The sequence below is a fragment of the Centruroides sculpturatus genome, unplaced genomic scaffold, assembly GCF_000671375.1.
Source record: "Centruroides sculpturatus isolate CEXI.00-Female unplaced genomic scaffold, Cexi_2.0 scaffold888, whole genome shotgun sequence".
In the NCBI taxonomy this organism is placed as follows: Eukaryota; Metazoa; Arthropoda; class Arachnida; order Scorpiones; family Buthidae; genus Centruroides; species Centruroides sculpturatus.
The window spans coordinates 188,223-210,130 of NW_019385009.1; the positions used below are offsets into that span (position 1 = coordinate 188,223).

At 25.5% G+C, this 21,908-nt stretch overlaps 1 long non-coding RNA gene across 1 annotated transcript in view; it reads left to right on the plus strand.

The window, feature by feature from the left end:
* LOC111633335 overlaps positions 1-21,908 on the plus strand; it is a 39,252-nt gene that overhangs the window by 971 nt on the left and 16,373 nt on the right. The window contains exons 2-3 of the long non-coding RNA XR_002758040.1: positions 2,948-2,993; positions 19,767-19,867. This is a non-coding gene — a long non-coding RNA (uncharacterized LOC111633335). The remainder of the gene's footprint in view (positions 1-2,947; positions 2,994-19,766; positions 19,868-21,908) is intronic.

Here is a 21,908-nt window from a genome sequence, read left to right on the forward strand (position 1 = left end):
AAATTTATATATATATATATATATTTTTTTTTTTAAATACAAATTTTATTATTTTCTACATCTGATTTGTCCTCTTCTTTTTAAAAAAAAAAAATATTCTATAAAACTTAAATGATTTTAAATTGACAATTTTGATCAACAAATCGACAATATAATACTATGTTTAATTATTAAAACGATATTTTAATTATTCGCACGCACTGAATTATTTAGTTTAAATATTACTTTAAGCATTAAATAATTTCAAATTTATATTTTTAAATGCCGTCTAGTTGTGGATATTTTTGCGTTTCGTTGTTTTTAATCAATAGCTAAAATATTATACATTTTTAAATTATACTTTAATTAATAGACCGAAAATATATATAATTAAGCTTTTAAATTTTATTTTAAAAATCCAGTAAAATCTGTTGAAACTTATAATAGTTGAATGCATTTGAAATTTTATAAATGAAAAAATTTAATTAATAAACTAAAAATTTCTGTATTATTAATAATAATCGTGCATTTTACTAGTTTCTTCATCTGAAAATATTAATTTAATGTTGTTTGTATAATCTGATTAGAGGTTTTATGCTAGGAATTATATTGTGAAAGATTAAAATTATTTTTATCTTAAAATTATATATACTATATACATAATATCCTAATATCTCGCTTGATTTATTTATAAAATATTTTTTGTTTTTATTTTCATATATCTTAGATAATGGGCGACGATTTGTCCGCAAATATTTTGCATCAAAATTTTAAATGACATTTTTGTAAATTTATAATTTTACTTATATCTAATAATTTATTTAAATTGTGAATTTCAAAACAAACAAATTATTTTAATAAATATTAAGGAATTAAATTAATATTTCTCTAAAATTTCTTAGGTTATCGTAAATTGAATTTATACTGATATTAATTACTAGTAAAATATTCCCATCTTGTAAGCAAATAATTTTTGAAGTAGAGATGATGATAAAATATTGTATATATTATTTATTACAATTATTTTGAACATTTTAAATAAGTAAAATATAATTTTTAAATATAATAAGTTATGCTAAAGTGTACTATATTAAAATCAAGAAAATTATTTAGATATTAAAATTTTTATTCCAAGACATTGTTATATTGACATGATAATTAGTTATTTATATAATTAAAGAATACAGTAGATTATTTAGAATCACTTATGAAAGATCTAAATATAATGAAAAAGATGTATTTAAAATAGTAATATTTTGTTAATATATTTAAATTAATATGAATTACTTGCTATTTTTCTAGTTTGTTATTTCAGTAATTTATAAAAATTTTCACTATAAATTTCACATAATTATAAATATTCGTATTGATTATATTTTCTATAACACTTTATATCAGAGTAAAATAAGATATACTTTGGAACAATGTTTATTCTTGACATGCATTAAGTTTATTATTGTTGATGTTTAGTTTATTATTACAGCTCTACTAATTAATTAAACTAACAAACAGCTTTTCAAACTTATTTAATAAATAATTAATTTCTTAAAACAAGGATGATTTAACTTTTAAAATTTTTTTTCAAATTTAACATTTTATCTTATAAAACATATAAGAAAGAAAAGAAGAGAGTTGTTTCTTGTTAACTAAAGTAATATATAATAAATTAGAATGCTTATTAATTAATAATTGCAAATTGATTTATTTTTTAAAAATACAGAGAAGATAGTGCTATTTATAATTTAAATTATGCAAAGTTTTGAATCTATGACATGTTAATCATCTCAGATTTTTTTAAAGTAATTATTTATGATGTATTTGCTTACTTTATAAAAACACTAGACAAGTTATTATTTTTCTTCATTTTAAATTTCATCAACAAAATAATAAAAATAATGGAAAATTTTTAATGCAAAGATATCATAAACTATAACATTGTTTGGATTTTTTTTTTACATTTTTGAATTTGTAGATGTTTTAATAATCAGCATTGAGTAAGTAGTCAATTCTCAGTTCATGAAGTATTATGATTACTTTTGATATAATTTTCATTTGTGCCAGTATCATTGCTTTTGGAATATATTTTATATGAATTATTTATTTGTTCAATCTGTATTTTTCTTTTATTTAGTGTATTAAAACATCTTCATGTTTGCTTTAATATCAAATTTGTAAACAAATTAGTAATTTAACATCATATTTTATAATGCAAACTAATGGCTTAATCATAAGCCAGTAGTTCACATTTCATTTTTACTAATGGCTTAAAATAAGTGATATTGATACATAATGCATTCAAAAATTCTGTTAAGTCATAAAATATTCGTAAAGTAAAATATTCAAATCCATGATAGACAAAACAGAATGGTATCCTTTACTACTTTAGATTAATAAAAAAATTAAGTAAATAAATAATTTTTCTTTGAAATATTATTTTTAGATAAAAAAAAAATTACAAATGTTTTGAACTCTTTACTTAATGCAAGTTTAAAAATTTTTAATTAATGTTTTTCTTTAGAATAAAATTAGTTATTAAATAAATGAATATCTTTAAGCAATTTTATGTAAGTAAATATTTACATATAAATATATAATTTCAAAATTAATACAGTATTAATAATGTCTAAATTGCTGACAAACAGATTTAAATTCGAAATTGAATATGCATTTTGCATACAATATAAATTAAATCAGGCTGTAAATTAAAAATTTTTTAAATTTGTAAATATTTTTTCTAAATTTTAAATAACACTAAAAAAATTGAAAAATAATTTAAATTTTTTAATGTAATTTTTAATGTACAAAAAATGATTTAAGAGGATATTTTTTTTAGTATAAAAGAGCAAAATGAATTAAATAATAATCAAATTTCTTTTTAATTCTTGATAAATAAGAAATATTTAATTTTTTATTTAAATATTCTTGTATGATCATTAAAGATTTGATGAAAGAAATTTTTCGTTAATAGGTATTATATCCGGAGTCATACATTTTGTTAAAAAGATAACTTTTAGGTGAGTGTTGAACATTTATTATTTAAATGAATCTGTATATATTTTTATTCAAATTAAATTCTGTCAATTATGAAATCATTTCATATTGATATTTCTGTCAATGTAAATCATAGCACCTCTTAGAAAGACGGGAACCAGTTTAGAGAAAATGACACTTTCCGCACCTCTTCCAGCACCAAATGTTTATTAAAATGAATGTTTTTAACTGAGAATTTGTATTGGTTTAAAATCTGAAGCAGGCTCCTGAAAGTGACCAAAAACATTTGTTTTATTAAAAATTTGGTGCTGGAAAAGATGTGGAAGAAGGTATCATTTTTCTGTAAATTATAGATTATCAAAATGTCTTATGGGATAATTGTTGCAAATACTGTACTGAAATACTGTTAAAACTTAACACACATGCATTGTTTATTTTAAATTGTTTATCTAACCAATAATAGTTTTTATTAAAACTTTATTTAATTGCTACTTTATAGCAAAACTTGCCTTGCTTAGATATAGTTTGAAATTTTTAAGTAATTGATTTATTCATTCACAATTTGAATTTTATGAGGTCTATATTAATTTGATTTTCAATATAATCCTTTAAAGCTATCTTAGTTCAACCCTGTATTTTTCTGATTTAATATAAAACTAAATTTTTATCTTATTTTTTTATTTTGAAAATATGCTATCTTCATAAAAAAAAAAAACAGTAATACATTAAAATGCATACAAATCTTATTATTTTGATAAGTTTTTTATCATTTTAATTTATTGTATAGAATTTTTAATTATTACTAATTGGAAATCAGATAATATGTTGATAAAAAAATATTAATAACTTTGAATATTTCAATATATCAATGATTTATAACTGTTCTGTAATTACTATAATGCTATATAGCAATGAATATAACAATTATTACAATAAACACATTTTTTGTGAGTGAAGTTTTCAATTACACATCTATTCATCATTTGAAGTCCTGATGAATAAATATAAGCTGTATTCAAATGCTGATATTGAATTAAAANGTATGATCATTAAAGATTTGATGAAAGAAATTTTTCGTTAATAGGTATTATATCCGGAGTCATACATTTTGTTAAAAAGATAACTTTTAGGTGAGTGTTGAACATTTATTATTTAAATGAATCTGTATATATTTTTATTCAAATTAAATTCTGTCAATTATGAAATCATTTCATATTGATATTTCTGTCAATGTAAATCATAGCACCTCTTAGAAAGACGGGAACCAGTTTAGAGAAAATGACACTTTCCGCACCTCTTCCAGCACCAAATGTTTATTAAAATGAATGTTTTTAACTGAGAATTTGTATTGGTTTAAAATCTGAAGCAGGCTCCTGAAAGTGACCAAAAACATTTGTTTTATTAAAAATTTGGTGCTGGAAAAGATGTGGAAGAAGGTATCATTTTTCTGTAAATTATAGATTATCAAAATGTCTTATGGGATAATTGTTGCAAATACTGTACTGAAATACTGTTAAAACTTAACACACATGCATTGTTTATTTTAAATTGTTTATCTAACCAATAATAGTTTTTATTAAAACTTTATTTAATTGCTACTTTATAGCAAAACTTGCCTTGCTTAGATATAGTTTGAAATTTTTAAGTAATTGATTTATTCATTCACAATTTGAATTTTATGAGGTCTATATTAATTTGATTTTCAATATAATCCTTTAAAGCTATCTTAGTTCAACCCTGTATTTTTCTGATTTAATATAAAACTAAATTTTTATCTTATTTTTTTATTTTGAAAATATGCTATCTTCATAAAAAAAAAAAACAGTAATACATTAAAATGCATACAAATCTTATTATTTTGATAAGTTTTTTATCATTTTAATTTATTGTATAGAATTTTTAATTATTACTAATTGGAAATCAGATAATATGTTGATAAAAAAATATTAATAACTTTGAATATTTCAATATATCAATGATTTATAACTGTTCTGTAATTACTATAATGCTATATAGCAATGAATATAACAATTATTACAATAAACACATTTTTTGTGAGTGAAGTTTTCAATTACACATCTATTCATCATTTGAAGTCCTGATGAATAAATATAAGCTGTATTCAAATGCTGATATTGAATTAAAAGAATCATGTCAGCTGCAGTACTGCTATAGTATTATATACATTTTCACATTTTATTTACTCATCTTATTTGTTATTATTAGAAATAGAACTTTATATATGTTTAAAAAATTTTTTTTGAAAAATGGAAAACTTAAAATTTTTTATCAATGCTTAAAGTATTTTAGAAATAAAAACAAATTCAGATTTATTCAAAATCTGTAAATTATTTCATTATTTTGGTAATTCCGGTAAAACAACATTTTCTTTTTTACACATTAAAATTTATATTTTATTGCTGTACATATAATAAAAAATTTTTTTCAAAATATAATATAAACTTTAAAATTTTTATTTTAATCTGTACTTAATTCTGTGAAAAGTTTATTTATTTATTAGTTTGATAAATAATTTAAATACAGTATTTAATCTATTAATAATTGAAAATTAAGCCATTTTAAAATATATTTTAAGATTTTTTTTATGCTGTTAAACTTTATTTTTAGAAACATAAATTATACAATGTTAGAAAATTTTAATATAATTAATTAATGCTGTAAAAAAAGGTTTTTAATGTAATATTAGTTTAATTTTATGAAATCTTGTAATCTACCTTTACTTAATGAATATACATTAAAACAATAATTAAAATTCACAAAATTTAAATTTTTCTTTTTATAAATATTTAAATACACTGCAGTAATATAAATTTATAAATTAAATAAAGATCTTATTGATTGAAAAATTCTGTTTGCCAGGAGAATTATATGCTAGAAAAATGAATAATTTTTGTATTATTAGAAAATATTGATATTTATTTTATAATGTCACATTAAAAAGAACTGTATAACTTATATACTTTTTAATAATAATAATAATAATAATAATAAATCTTCATGTAGCATATATAATCCTTTAATTTGTCATCTTTTATTTTTTAATTCAAGTAGAAATATTTTTTCTCTCTTATTCTTATTTATCTATAACTTCTAAAGAGTCTTTGAAGGAGCACCAAGTTTTCTTACAGTTACATTGAAACCATAATAGCTCTTTATTTTTTTATCTTAATAAAAATGATAACTTCTATCTAATACATTTACATACTTAATTTCCAATATTTATTTTATATATAACGTCATAATATGATTTGTAAATAAATAATAAATATTTAATGTTCTTTAATAAACATTCTCTTTTAAATTTATGAAATATATAATGTGAACTTATAAATACTTATATCTGTACAAAACTTAGTTAATGAATGAGTTTAAAGTAAATAATTCTTTGATAGACATTTGAAAAGCTTTTTAAAGTTTAAGATGTTAAAACTCCATTTTAATAATAAGTTTTTTAGCATAATGATTTAATATTTAAGAATTATAAAAATTTACTATAAATTTTAGAATTATAATGAAAAGAAAATATAGTAAAAAGTAGATGAGATTGAAATAAATTTCATAAATTAAATATTGAAAATAAATGATAAAAGAAAACAATACATTCATTTAATTTAAAATACAAAATAATTAAATATTTGAAAGTGATCTGATAGATCTGTTAAATAGTTAAGTGTCTTAAATTGTTTGATCTATTATTATTCAATTACTGAATTAAACAAAATGAAGTCTTATGCTATTTTCTTGATTTTTTATTCTTATTTTATAAATTTTGATGGAAACTGTTAGAATACTATAATTAAAAGGAATGCTAATAATTTTTATAGATAAGTGAATACATTTAAACAGAAAAACAGGATAAATTGTTTTATGTAAAATGTTGCACAGTTTTATCATTTAGAAAAATAGGAGTAGATTCTTGTCAACAGAAAATTCCTCATCACTCTTGTAATATTAGAAAATTTTGAATTTTGAACATTATTTTTTTCATAATGATTTATTTAAATTTATTTAAATATATGAATCTACAATTATACTCTTAAAACTCTAAATTATTAGCTCTTGACTTTGTTTTTCAGTTGCAATGACAAACTTTAATAGTAATATCAGAATATATTATATAATATAAAATCATATATTAATCTAATTCGTTTTTAACAAATACAGCTCTCCCTTAATAGTCCGACAGGTATGGGACCAAAGGGGTGTTGGATTACCAAAAGTGTCTGGATTACCGAAAATAATTACATATTTTGCATTGTTTTGCTAGCAGTAGCTTACAATATTCCCTACTCCAACTGTTCGAACAGAACTGCTCACGGAAAACACACGAAATGTGTGTCATCATGTAAGAATTGGATGGGGAGATTCACGTCGTGACATGCTTCTGTGCAAGCAGGACGTGTACCTTGACGGGAGGTGCATCGGACTACTGTGCATGTCAGATTAAAAAATGTCGGACTATCAAGGGAGAGCTGTAATGTTGAAAATTTTGGTCTTTTTCTTCTATATTGAGAATGATATGAATAATACTTCTGAATGAATTAGATACTGGTATGTTTAGGAATTTAGTTTAGAGAAATCAGCTTTCACAGGTTCAGCAAGAAGGCGAATTTAATTTAAAATATATATACTATAATGCAGTATATATCAAATAGTTATTAGATTATTTAATTATTTGAAACAAGCTAACTATTTGAAATTACTTTGGGTATTTTTTGGCAAGTCTGTACCTTGAAACTCATTTGTCTATGTTTATGATATATATTTTATTGCATTTATCCAAAATCAATTGGACTGCTAATTTTGTTTAAAGAATATTTTCTTCAATTTATATTATATTGTATTTGTTGAGTTGTAAAATAAATTGAAAAATACTATAAGTAATGTTAGTCTTTATCAATTTCCATGCTACAAAATATAAATCTTCTCATTCTAACTTTTATGAATCTTATATATATAATTTATAGAAGCTTTAATTTAATAAAACTTATCTTCCTTAGGACTAGAGTTTTTTCTCTATTCACAAAAATGAATTTTATTAAAAAATAATTACTTTTGTTCAGTTGAAATATGAAGTAGAGTATTCTATATATTTATATTTTAATCAGCAATAAATACTGAGCCATAATAATTATACGCAAGCATTATTACTCAGTTTTGTTTTAAATTATATGGTAATTCAAATAGATCCGTGTTGTTAAACATACTTATTCCATTTATACTATAAAATAAAAATTGTTTATTTTGATCTAATGCTAACCAAGATCTTCTATTACAGTACAATAGATAACAAATATATTTGTCAGTAAATATAACATATTTNTCAATATTATTGGTCATAGAGTAAAATAAAAGGATAGTAAAATATAAATGCAAGTACATCTGCTGTATAAAAATGAATCAGTAAAAAAAAATCTAATAAAATTATTTTGTACAGTAACACAAATGATATTCTGTACATATATTCATTCATTACAAATAACAGTTTTCTTTGCTTCTGTTTTTTAAAATCAACATTTATGGACGTTTAATCCTTTAATTACATACGTTTGGGACATGTTGGGTCGGATGTAAGAAAAATATATTCAGATATATTAATAAAAATAACGCTCTTCATTTAATGATCTTTAATTGCTGATTTTTCTCAAACTCAGTCATATGAATCAGTAAAAAAAAAAAATGTTATGGCCAATGTGAGATTCTTTCTGCCTTCTGGCAAACCAGAGGAGTTTCTTCATAAAAGAGGTAAGGAATAAAATCAGATAGAGCCTATAACAAATCTGAAGAAAGAAAATAACTTATTCTTAATGGGAATTAATTCTATGGTCTTAAAAGTATAAGTTGAAACAAAATACTTGATTATTATTTGTTTTATTATATTGAATGAATTTTTAGTTTTTAACTGTGAGAAATTATTATTCGGTTGGAAATTCCATAAAATTGTTATTTAATGCCTAACATTGAATATTGTTTTTGTGGTACTTTTATTTTCAATTAGTTATGTAGATGAAAGAGCAATTATAAAAAAAATTTGAATATCTTTAATTATTGAAATAATATTTATTTACAATAAAATATATAAATGTATATAATTAATAATAATAATTTATTTGTGAATGATTTATNAATTCTAATATTTGTAAGAATTTGTCTATCAATAACACATTAAATGTAGAGAATATTTATTATACTTACAGCCACAACAATGGCTCTGTTGTCTGGTTTCCATTCTGCTATTTTATTAATACCCAATGACAGCAATGATTCATGTGAACGTTTATGGCAAACTATTTGAACACAGGGCTATAAAAGATATTTCATAATTAATTACACAGTTAATTGTTATGCATTCATAAAATATTTTAAAAAATACTTAAAAGATTAAATTATTATTTAATTTTAATTAATATAATTAATTGTAGTATTACTTAATTACATAATAATGTATAAATTAAAATTTATGTCATAAACATAGCTGTATTATTTATTATACAGTTCAAAATCTAAACTTCAATAAATCTTTCTAAGACCTTGACATAAAAATAATCTCATCTATTATGCATTCTAAATCTTAGGTTAAAAGTAATCTTTGAAACAAAAAATTTCAAATGAATTTAAATAGAAGTTACATATTAATAATCAACAACATTTTTAACTACTACCATATCACAAATAAGATAATTTTCATAATTTAAAGACTGAAGCTGAAAAAATTTATTACATCCAAATAAAGTTGTTACAAATAATAATAATAATAATAATTTTATTACAGTAAAGTATTACATAAGCTGCTTCATAGTTTTTGAAAATTACAACAACAAATTTATTATTTACTTAATTTTGATCAGATTATTGGTAAAAGCTAATTAAATAGACTTTAATTTATAAGTAGCATAGCTAAACTATAATTGAAATATGAGGGGTGTCCAGAAAATAATGATGATTTGCATATAGCACTCTACACAGGAAAATGACTGCCATCGATTCAGGTTCAATTTGTTCTCTGATGGGTTAGCTACACATGTACAGTTTTGACAATGGCAGGTTTATTGTTAGTTTTGTCAAGGGTTAAAATGTGTATAAAATTTGAAAATCCTGTCAAATGCAAAGTGTTATTTGTTTTCTAAATAGAAAAAAAAAGTTTGTCCTAAAGATATTCATAATGAAATCATGAAAGGGTATGGTGATCACATTATAAATGAAGCAAATAGGAGAAAATGGTCTTTAATGTTTGATCAAGGAAGATAACACATGATCACACTGCAGCCACTCAAGCTGTGCTTCAGAAATTTGGATGGGATATTTTTAACCACCCACCATAGTCACAACATGGCTCCCTAGTGACTTTCACAACTTTCCCCAAGCTGAAAGAGTTTTGGGTGGATTTGGAACATTTTGGACAGATGATGAGATGAAAGAAGCTGGCACTAACTGGCTGAAAGAACTGGTGGTGGAAGTCTATGACAAAAAATCCAAAAACTAGTATCACACTATGACAAGAGCTTTCATCTTAATGATGACACTGTAGAAAAGTAACTGGTCTTAAACTAAACTAATTACTTAATAAAACTTTTGCCTATCATTACTGTTTTCTCTTTTTTTTTTATAGCCAAACATTCTTTATTTTCTGGACACCACTCATATTAAAATGGCTGAGTGATTAATGTTAGCCTACTGCTTTGAAGAATTGGGAACAAATTGAGATGGGTCAAAAACCCTAGGAATTTTTCAGGGCATATGTTCTAGTCAGTCTCTGCCTCTCACCATCCAGGAGGCCCATAACGGGGTGTCATGGTGGGCCACAATGGGCTTGTTAAAAGGCCCTCTTAGTGCTCACAGAGTGAAGATTTGTGAAAAATAAACATTTTTAATAAGGCCTTTTCATTTTAAGTCTTTCAAATATTTTCTTTTCAAGCATAGAAATTCATTTCGGTTTAGACTTAGCGATGATAATGATTGCAATACAATCTACTGTGTGAATGCAATGTAATCATTACTATTTAAATTTTAATAAGAAAATATAACAGAGCTAAAATTTGAACTGTTAGAATATATTGTAAAGTTTTCTTGTTCAACTATTTGTGTCTTTATACGTGTGAAACTCAGACAAGGTGGCTGGTCAAGACCACACACTGGTTGCTTTTACCCCCTGGAAGGACCAGGTATCCGTTCTTTAGAGAACTGAATGAGCTTTCACCAATGGGAGTGTGAAAAAGTAGCATTGTTTCTGGTTTAGATTCGATTTTACTTCGTTTACTAACCCAATATTGTATTATTTCTATACTACTACATATATTCAATAAAAATATGTAAAATTTAATTATATACACTATAATATTAAAGTTTATAAATATATATTTAAATAAAGTTTTAAATTTTTTAAAATTGCTAATTAATAAGCTCTTTATTAACTTGTTAAACTGTTAAATAACTAATTAATTTAGCTGTTAATTATAAATGAGAACTGTTAATAATAGTACAAAAAAAAGGAGTTAAAGTTTTATTTAAAAATTAATAATAAAAAAAACTTAAGTTTTTAGATTAAAAAAAAACCCCAATGACTATTTTATNTAATAACGTCGCTTTGTTATTTGTTTAGTTGAAATTTGTATTAAACCGCTTAAAAGAGATTTATATAGGCCTATAGATTTACACTTTTGTTTATAAGTAACAATTTAATAGAATAAGAATTCGTATGAATTTGATCTTTTAATTAAAAATTGTGATACTTTTAATCTAAATAATCTCTGAAAGGAATGGTTTAATTGATCTATCAAAATTTAGTATATATTTAAATAGCATATTTTATTATTATTATTATTATATTTTTATTTAAAAAAAATTGTTATAATTATTTAGAAATACTGTTTTCACCATTTTTTCTTTTTAAATATGGAAGAATGACAGTGATCAATCACTTAGTATCGATCTTAACGGGGGCGCCACTTACCCGTTATCACACCATCTGTGATGGTGTAACTATTCAATAGAAAAATTATATTGCATCTCGCATTTTCCTTTTAAAAAAAATCCTTAATTACATTTCGTCATTAGCTGACCTTTTAAATTTACATTTTCCATAACCTTTGTTGTTAAGTATTTATTCTAGTATTTTTCCCCCCTTTCCTCCCCGAAAAGTTTCCAGATATCTCTCTTATCGGTATTATCAGATAGATTATTATAGAATATCCTATTCTTACATTCGAAACGAATTTTATCGATAATATGGCATCCTGTATAAATATATTTGGATCACGCTGACACTTTGAACTCTGTAGATCTGTTGCTGTTAACCAAAATAGCCATATATTGTGTAACTGGTTGCTATAGTAATAGATTCGTCCGTCATTGTTTTTGATTAAGCCATTTGTTTTCTTTCTTTAATGCAGAATTTTGCATAATTTTATGAATAATTTGTCTTCGAATCAAAGAGAGAGAGAGAGAGAGGGGGAAGAGAGAAATAGTTTTATATGTATATAAGAGCATATTTTTTTATTGCTTAAATCCGATTTATATTAGTAATAGTCACAGAACTGATAAATATCAAACGTGTAGGCAAATCAATTCAAGCTTTTAAAATATTCTTCTATAATATATCATTCGATAGACATAGAACAGATCTTTATATCTCAAAAGAGCAGATGCGTACTATGTCATTTTTCTTCTAGTAGTAAAACGAATGTTATCCTCTATGTCCTAACTAAAGAGGAAACGTTTGCCAGAAGATATTTCAGGTAAATCCATTGGCAGCTAGGATTTGTTTTCCAAGCTGGATAGCTAAAAAGTGAGCAGAAAATTTTCTCCCAAAACTGGTTTAGAAACACGACTGACAGATAGAGACCTCCCGCTGATTACCATATTTACTGCACACCTACGATAGGTGGAACTCGGTTTGATCTGTGTGACCATGACCACAAGGTCCCCTTTTTCGGGAATGTCAACAACCTATGAGTGGCTCGTGTCACGTGCATTCCCGTTATCGAATTCATAATTTTATCGTTTTAATAATCCTCTCTCTCCCCCTTTTTTTTTTATTAAAAAAAAAGAAACGTTTTACAAAGTTTAGTTTATTTTTAAAACGTCTATAAATCTCGTTTTTGACTCAAATAATTTTCTTGGTGTAACGAAGTGAACGTTGGGATGAGAAACAATAGACTTAACTGTTAGAAGATTCCTCAAAATGAATTTTTTATGATGAAAGTCGTTACAGTCGTGATTAATGTATACGCTAATTAATAAATATTTTATCAAAGAAGGTATTTTATTTAGCAAATTAAAAACTGAGTTTTAGTTACTTTATTTTGTAAATTTAAAATGCATTCGTTTGAATAAATTAAATAAATTAATTTTTAAAAAATTAATTTTACACTCACTTTTGCAAAGGAAGGAAGGGAGGAGGACGAGGAGGAGGAAAAAAAATCGAAAGCTACTCTTTTCTAACTAAAAAAGTACAATTGTTCTTATTTTAAAATGAAACTTGGATCATAATTTGTTAAATATTTATAAGTTTTAATATGTCAAGATTGATTTTTTTTTCATATAAAAATGATTAATTAAGAAACTATGTACATTTATAAAACTAAATAAAATAGCCCCTCGAATAATTTAGATATAGAATCATTGTTAAAGTAAGGAATAAAATAAATTGCCATTCAATTGACGTTCCAGAATCGTATTTAAATTCAAACGTTTGTCCTAAAAAAAAAAAAAATAGGATAATTTTAGAAATAGAAATTCGATTGATTTACTTATAATGCTTATGAATGTATTCGATTATTACTATATTTAACGATAAAAAATATTGTGATTAATATTTTTTTTTATTCCTAGTAAACTTGTAACGTAACATAAAAGTTTTTTTATATATTAAAATCATCAATCAGTTTTTATTATAAAAAAAATAAATAAGAGAGAAAAAAAAAATTGATTGATATCGCTAAAATTAAAAACTTAACTAATTATAAACATCTGTTTAAATAATATAATAGTAATGGAAATTATTATTATTTATACAAATCTATATAAAATTTAAAAATTATTATAGAAAAATTTTATAATCTTCAATCGAAAATTATAATTATATAAAGTTAATAATAAAGCTCATTTGAATTTTGCAACTTAAATTATAGTAGAAATGATAAATTATTGTAATGTTTATATTTAACTATAACTTTTATAATGTTATAGATCAATTTAATTGATTGAAATCTTGAATTATTATAACTCTAGGGCAAAGTCTATATTATAATCAAACTACATTCATAATTTTTTAAAAAGTTTTTTTTAACATAATCAACACTTAAAATATCATCATCTCTTATTCTAAATATGTTGAATATTATTTTTAATTTTAATGTAATTATTTTATTGCTTTTTTTTTTTACAAGTTTTCATTCGATCCGATCGTGTTTTAAATTATTTTATTTTAAGTAAATCTATAAGAAACATCTCTATAATAATAATATAAAACTGGTTTTAAATATACAGTACACTATCAATATACATAATTGTATTTAATGTAATAAAGAATTAATTTGGATAATTGACGCTTTGGAAGAGAAAGAGACAATCAAATAGAGAAGAAAATATATTCTATTGATTTATCATGCATAATTTAATTATACTACTGCATTGATCTTAATTTAAAATTTAACCAGATTATTTTATTTGTTTGATTATTCGAAAAATCGATAATATGAATAAGGACTATTTCCAATTAGTTTAGAATAATTGATGTTTAATTAAAGAAAATTATTTTATACACGTATATATTTTCAACCCCCCCTTAGTATATATATTTAAAAAAAAATATGATTTGATAAATATAATCGATGCGGTTGACTACAAAAATTAATCTACAAATAGATTCAACTATAAAATATTTCTAGAAATAAGATTAAAACAGAAAACAAAAAAAAAATTGTTTACAGAGAATACCAAGACTTTAAACATGATGATGATCGAAAATTATCTATTGATTCTTCTGTATTTTTTTTTATTATTCGTAGTTTATTGCGAGTACAAAGAGATTGGATTTGATTATTGTTTCTGTAGCGATATATATACGTTTTTATATGGAACTAGATATAGAACAAAGCTGTATTTAATGTAGAATTGAATATTTTTGTATATAATACATTAAAATTTCGATATAACAGGGGTAGAAGAGTATTTTTAAACCGAATTTTTCTTTACAAAATATTTTAGAAACTAATTCCTTACGCTTAAGTATGCTAGGCCCTACGATTAAATTGATATATATATATATATATATATAAATATACATANCTATGTACATTTATAAAACTAAATAAAATAGCCCCTCGAATAATTTAGATATAGAATCATTGTTAAAGTAAGGAATAAAATAAATTGCCATTCAATTGACGTTCCAGAATCGTATTTAAATTCAAACGTTTGTCCTAAAAAAAAAAAAAATAGGATAATTTTAAGAAAAACAATATTTCAATATCATATTTTCTTTAAAATACCATTAACATTCAATTTTAATTTATTTACCAAGTAAAAAACATTTTCTATCAGTTAGTAATGGACGTAATTGTTTACTTAAGAGTTCAGACATTTCTAGAACAGGTAAACTGTAAAAAAAATAAGGTGTTTTATATTATGATAGACCTATGAAAGAAAAAGTAATGTTTACCAGGGATAGAAAGAATTAACAAATTAATTTGCAAACTCAAATTCATTTATTAGTCATATATTTGAAATGAGTTTTTTTCTTTTTTCTCCTGTTTTTTTACGTGGTTCTTTCAAGATAATCCTCCTTTAAAATGGTGAAGATGCGCCAATGAGTTAATTTTTAGCTTCGAAGTGAAATAATAAGAACCTTCATAGGGAGACTGCTTAACCTTTATATACCGAGTAAAGCAAACAAACTTTATAATCTAATCATAAGTATCGATGCCTTCATCCAATAGCTATTAAACTGAATATACAATAGGGAAATGATTTTCTTTGTTACGTAAGTTTTCTAAGATGAAGTTGAATCCACAGAGAAAGGAGAAATCTGAGTGTTTGCTTTGATATAGGTCTAGTCATCTTGTTTTCAATAACCCGTTCTTTGAGAGTAACTTTTTCAAGATAATACACTTTTTAATGGGTATAAGTTTACAGTTTATAATCTAATATATAGTATGTGTACAGTACATGTTATTAAAAGAATGAAACAAATCATTCTATTCTATTACTTAAAAAAAAACTAATATTTCATTAAAAAGTATTCCTAATTTTAAATCGTTGTCCATTATTATTATTATTACTTTTTCTTGTCATTTAAAAAAATATATTCNGAAAGGAAATTATTATTATTATTAATATTATTCCTATTTGAATAATAAGAGAAACATTGTTTTAACGATAGTTTAATCATACGTTAAAAAAATCTGTTATATGTAATGATATCTTTGTCAAAAATCTAAGTGTTCTCGAGTTAAATCTTAAGGGGTAACTAACCCGGAAAAAAATCGTATTCGCTTGCGTCATTTCCGCTAGTTTGAAATAGTCTGGATATTGATTGCGTGATATATTGCGTGGGACTCGAACCCTGATTGTTCTCTCCCAATTCATGTCACGTTGGTTCGTTCTTTTCGTCCTCAGCAAACTTGAAAGGATCTTCCGATTATAAATGAATTCTAGGAAGTTTCTAAGTAGTACTTTTTAGCCTCGAAGTATGGAAACTGGTTTAAGTCGAATAAAAAAAAAAAAATTGGGAGAAAACACTTAAAAACCAGTCCTACCCTCAAGTGAAGATACGGGCAACACAGTAAGTTGCAATTACACCAGACGATTACACAGCTCCATCAATAGTAAGGTATAAACCACCCCCTGCCTAGAAAGGAATTCAACCTTCTCTGCGTGTAGGATGATAAAATATGCTGGTGGGCCATGAGACCCGCCCTTGTCTTTGTGGCCTGTATTTCATTATTTAACACTTCTGACTCGAAATCGTTGTGCGAAAGTATAAAAATACTCAAGTTCCGTAATTCGTTTATTTAAAAGTGTTTAAATTAGTCGAGTGGTTCTTTTTTTTTTTTTTTTTTTTAAAAAGTGTCGATCGATTAATTATTTATTTTAATCACATGCTAATTAAGACGATACTTTCGGAGGTTTTACCGGATGACAAATGGCGATGGCACTTTCTATTAAAGCGGACGGATTGACTATAGTGTTCGGTTACTTACTAGGTGACAACACTTCATCCGTATGCTAGAAACGTTTAGCCTCCCAGCTATCTCCGTGATGGGAGGGTTAGTAGGCCTGGCCCTATAAATAACCAATATCGACACATCCCATCTGACAGGCAGTGGACAGCAGAGTGTGGTAATGGTTATTGGTATGATAGAGCATAGCACATGAGCACGTGCAAGAACTTGTTTGTTGGCCATCTTACATGGTGGCCTTCCCGTAAGGTTGTTTTGCCACTTTCACAGCTGCAGACTTTCTAACCGAAAGTTTTTTCGTTTGGGTAAATATGAAAACTCGATCGAATATTTTATTTCTAAGTTGTTAACTAATGACTTTTATTTCTACTGTGACAAATGTATCAGGGAGAGAAAAAAAAATCCTATAAATTTTACAAGAAACAGTTCTTCGAAATTGTTATGTTACGCTAACTTGCACCGCCAATGAAGTGGACAATTGGTTGGTCGAAACTCTTGAGTTGGGACAAAGCTCTCGAAGTTGTCGGACAGCAGGAGGGATGAAAATACTCTCGCTTGTCCGCAGGGTAGCTCCGTCCTTGTGTTAACTACTTCAATGGAATTTCTCTCTTTCCTTTATCTCAAGACAGCAGACAAGATAACAAACTAATTAAGCATTTTTTTCTCCTCTCTTAGCCAACTTAGTTCAGCTACAGGTAATTAGAACATAGGCCTCTATCATTGAGTATCGTGCATTGAAAGTTGATCATGTTTAAGTTTAAGGGTGCGGTACTTAACCCACCTATTTTGATGACTGTGAATTTATTACGAAACTCATTACAACGACTTTGTAAACAGTTACAGTTGTCTGCACGAAGTAGTAGACCATAAACAAAACCTAAAAACCTTTAAATGCTTAATATAGGCGTTACCGATTTAGTTTTGACAGCGCTAAGTGGCTGAGCAATCTAGTTAAATGCCTAAGATGGACACAGAGAGAGAGAGAGAGAGAGAGAGAGAGAGAAAGAAAACGATCGAATGAAGATAATAATTCTACAGTAGGCCTACAGGCCCACTTTAAATCATTATCTTTTCTACTAACGTATCCTTAAACATTTTTATAATTTTTACTCTTTATCAATTGAATTTTTAATTTGTTATTTTCGTATATCGGTTTATCTATTCTCATTTTGCAGTTCATTTTTCAACGTCGTCCTTGGATAGTTGTTACCTGTCTGTTGAACTTGTCATCAAGAACGCTCAATTATAGTCTGTAACTATGTTGTTCACTTGGGCTTCTCTTGATCTGTATTAATTGAGCAGGACGGATAATCTTGAGTTGAATGATTGCTTTTTTACCACAAAAAAAACGAGTCAATCGAGTTTAATGCGAATATTTGAATCTAACCATTTAAAAAAATATCCATCTCGGGGGCTAAAATACCCGATTTCAAATGAGATTTCACTCGCATCTGGTTACATTATTCAAATATTTGAAAACAAACACGTAAACTACACCTTCGAATTTGTTATACCACAGGAAAATTGATAACGTGACTCGTGGCTCGACCTCAAAAAAAAGCAATAATTAATTATTATATTTAGTCTAATATATAAATATATAACACTATATATATAACCAATTATCTGTTTATTAATAATATATCGAATAAGCTATCGTGAAAAGTGAATACAGCATGCAAACAAGCACTCCTTAAATATTCATATAGAAATAAATTTAATTAAGATCACGTATGTAGGATTGCATGCAGAGTTTGTCACTCATAAATTTCATTCCTATTTAGAAACTAATTAGAAGAATTAGTAAGAGTTCATTCAACAAACAAGAGATAATAATTATATTTTTAATTAATAAAAAGAATAGAAGAAATTTTAGTAAAATAATTCACTCTCGAGAGAGAGAAAGAGAGAGTTATCAAATCGCCCTTACTGAGAGAGAGAGAAAAAAAAAGATGCGTTTAGTGATACTTTTCTGTTTTTTTGTTGTGTCGTAGAGGCAGCATTGGCTGTTAGGTATCTTTAATTAACACCTTACTGACCTGACAGAATTAGATGGTGTTGCTGTGTAGATAGGTACCACAGTTTTTGTGGACAGTGTGTTGTTTACTCGAGACAAACAGTTTGAACAAATGCCGTAAAAGAAATGGCAAAGTTGAGATATTTGTTGTCTCTTTTTTTTTTACAAGGTGTTTTTTTTTTAAAAAGAAACTCGAACATCTGTCCTTGAATCATATTTTTATTTGAGGAATGTTCAGATCCGAAAACAAATTGTACTTAAAGGTAAAGAAGTAAAGAAAAGCTATAATAATACCAATCAATTTATTTTAGATAAATGTTAACAATTTAATTATAATTAATTAAAAAGTGATTATAATTAATGAATGCGTAAATTTACATAATTATGAATATTTTGGTCCATTCTCTCTCTCTCTCTCTTTCTTTTAATATGATGGAAAAAAGTGCGTTAAATGTTAGTAATTTTGATATAAGTGGACATTGGAGAAACATTTAATTTAATTTTACAAAAATAAAGCAGATATTTATTGAAGCATTATATAAATACAATTGAAGGTAATGCGTATGTTGTTTTTCCAGATGCGTTAATGAATATGAGATTCCGAAAGAAGGTGATCGATGGAGAAGCCTTCGCCTTTACTGTATCATGTAATAAATTTATTGCTGTTAAGAAAAATAAAGTATGTATTTATTTAATGAACTTTTGTAACATTTATTTTTATATAATTAAGTGTCGTTCGGTACTTTTAAAGTAATCCTAATATACAATTCACTTTTCTACGGTCGAGTTTAGTAGACGTTGGGAATATCTATAAGAAAAAATTGCAATATTTCTTATGTCATTTCTTCTAAATTCATCTTTAACAAACAAGGTGGCATGACGTTTAGTCCAATCGTTTAATCACAGCACTGCGCCTACCTCATAACCCACAATTACATCGCCAAGCTAAAGAAAATTATCCAATTGCATGCCGGAGAAACTTTTTAATTGTTATATATTCCCGCCATGGTTTCCCCTTATCTATCCCCATAAGATACTACAAGGGACAGAGCATAGCAATTAAACCTTAGAATTCCCAAGAATCGGGACCTACAGAGGAACTAGGAAAAATGACAAACGTCTGACTGCTATAATTATACTGACTACACCGTGTCTGGCTATATGATAATGATGATAGGTATCAGAAGCTACAGATGAGAATCTGCGACCACGACTAGCCTAATAGCAAAGCTGACATTTCTACTTTTTTAATGCTACTTTTCTGACAATTTTTTTTTTTTTTTACTTTCGATTAACTCTTAATGACTTTTTACTGCTAACTCTTATTGAATATCATATACTAATAACGGTTTTGACCTCACGAAATACTCTGACGTCACCGGCACGCGTCTCATTTGCATAAAATTTGTCAATCATTGGTAATGTAGTTTTTATTTTATTTTTTTATTTCTCGTATGAAGAGAAAACAGTTTTATCATTATCACTACTTGGAAGTTGGCCAGGATGGTTTTCCTTTGTGTACATCACTTTTTCTACGATAGTAGAAAGTAAGTCGAATCCAAATGTCCTACATTAATCCTTCAAAATGTACGAATTATGGGTTGTTTTTCTCGAATGTGCACACATTTCTTCTTATTCGTATGAGATATCGTTTTGCCCTTACTGGCATATCTTCGTTTTTGTCCACTCCATACTCATAATCTGCTATTCACTATCCATTGAGTAACATTTTATAACGATCCATATGTGACATCTGTAATAGTCCAACACTTCATAATACAACAACCATTTAAAAAAATAATAATAAAATTAAAATTTTTCTAAATAAATATAAATTTAATTAACATAATAATAATAAATTATGAAATTAATTTTCTTTTTATGTAGTCGACCATAAATTACGGTTACCCCTTTTTAAAAAAAAAACTTCAAGGATTAAACAGATATGATTCATTAATCGTTTATGCTTTAGTACAGATTTTTCATGGCAATTTTAGGTGGCCGTCACTTACGAGGGTAGTTAAAGATGTCCCAAATTCGGCATTTCAAATGGTTCCTCGAACACCTTGAGGGAGACAGAACAGTATAATTACAAACTAAGATAGTCTTTGCATCTACTGATTTGGCGGACGACATTGCTTTATAAAAGAAAACTCGGTGTTCTTAGGAATCGTCCAAGCTGAACTTCCACTGTCATTTGTCATGGTTATTTGCCCTCATTAACTGCTCAAATAGCTGCAGTAAGAAAGAGAATGACTATAATTTTAGGTCTACAACTGGTTAGCTTGTGCACTCTTTGTCTGCTTCATAACTCCATATGACAATCAACACATACGTAATGCAATACATAAAACATATATTAGAAAAATAATAAAAGTAAATTTTACTCATTGGACTGTCGTACGAGACAATATTCGTTTAATTGATTTAGGAAATTCAAATTTTCTGACGTTATGCTCATAGGGAACCATCTTATCCCTGAGTAACGAGGAAGAAATAATGAGATACGTAACCTCCCGTTGATTATTTAAGGTAATATTTGAGAGAAATGTCTAACGTTTTAAATGACGGACATTTTTATTTTTTTATTTTTGAATAATCTTACATCAGGACAGATGTAAAAGTATCGAGATACCTGCAAAAGTTTTAGAGATAAAAACTTTAAAAATAACTATAAATATATAGCTCAGGTAGCAATGAGTTTAGATAAAAGATGATTT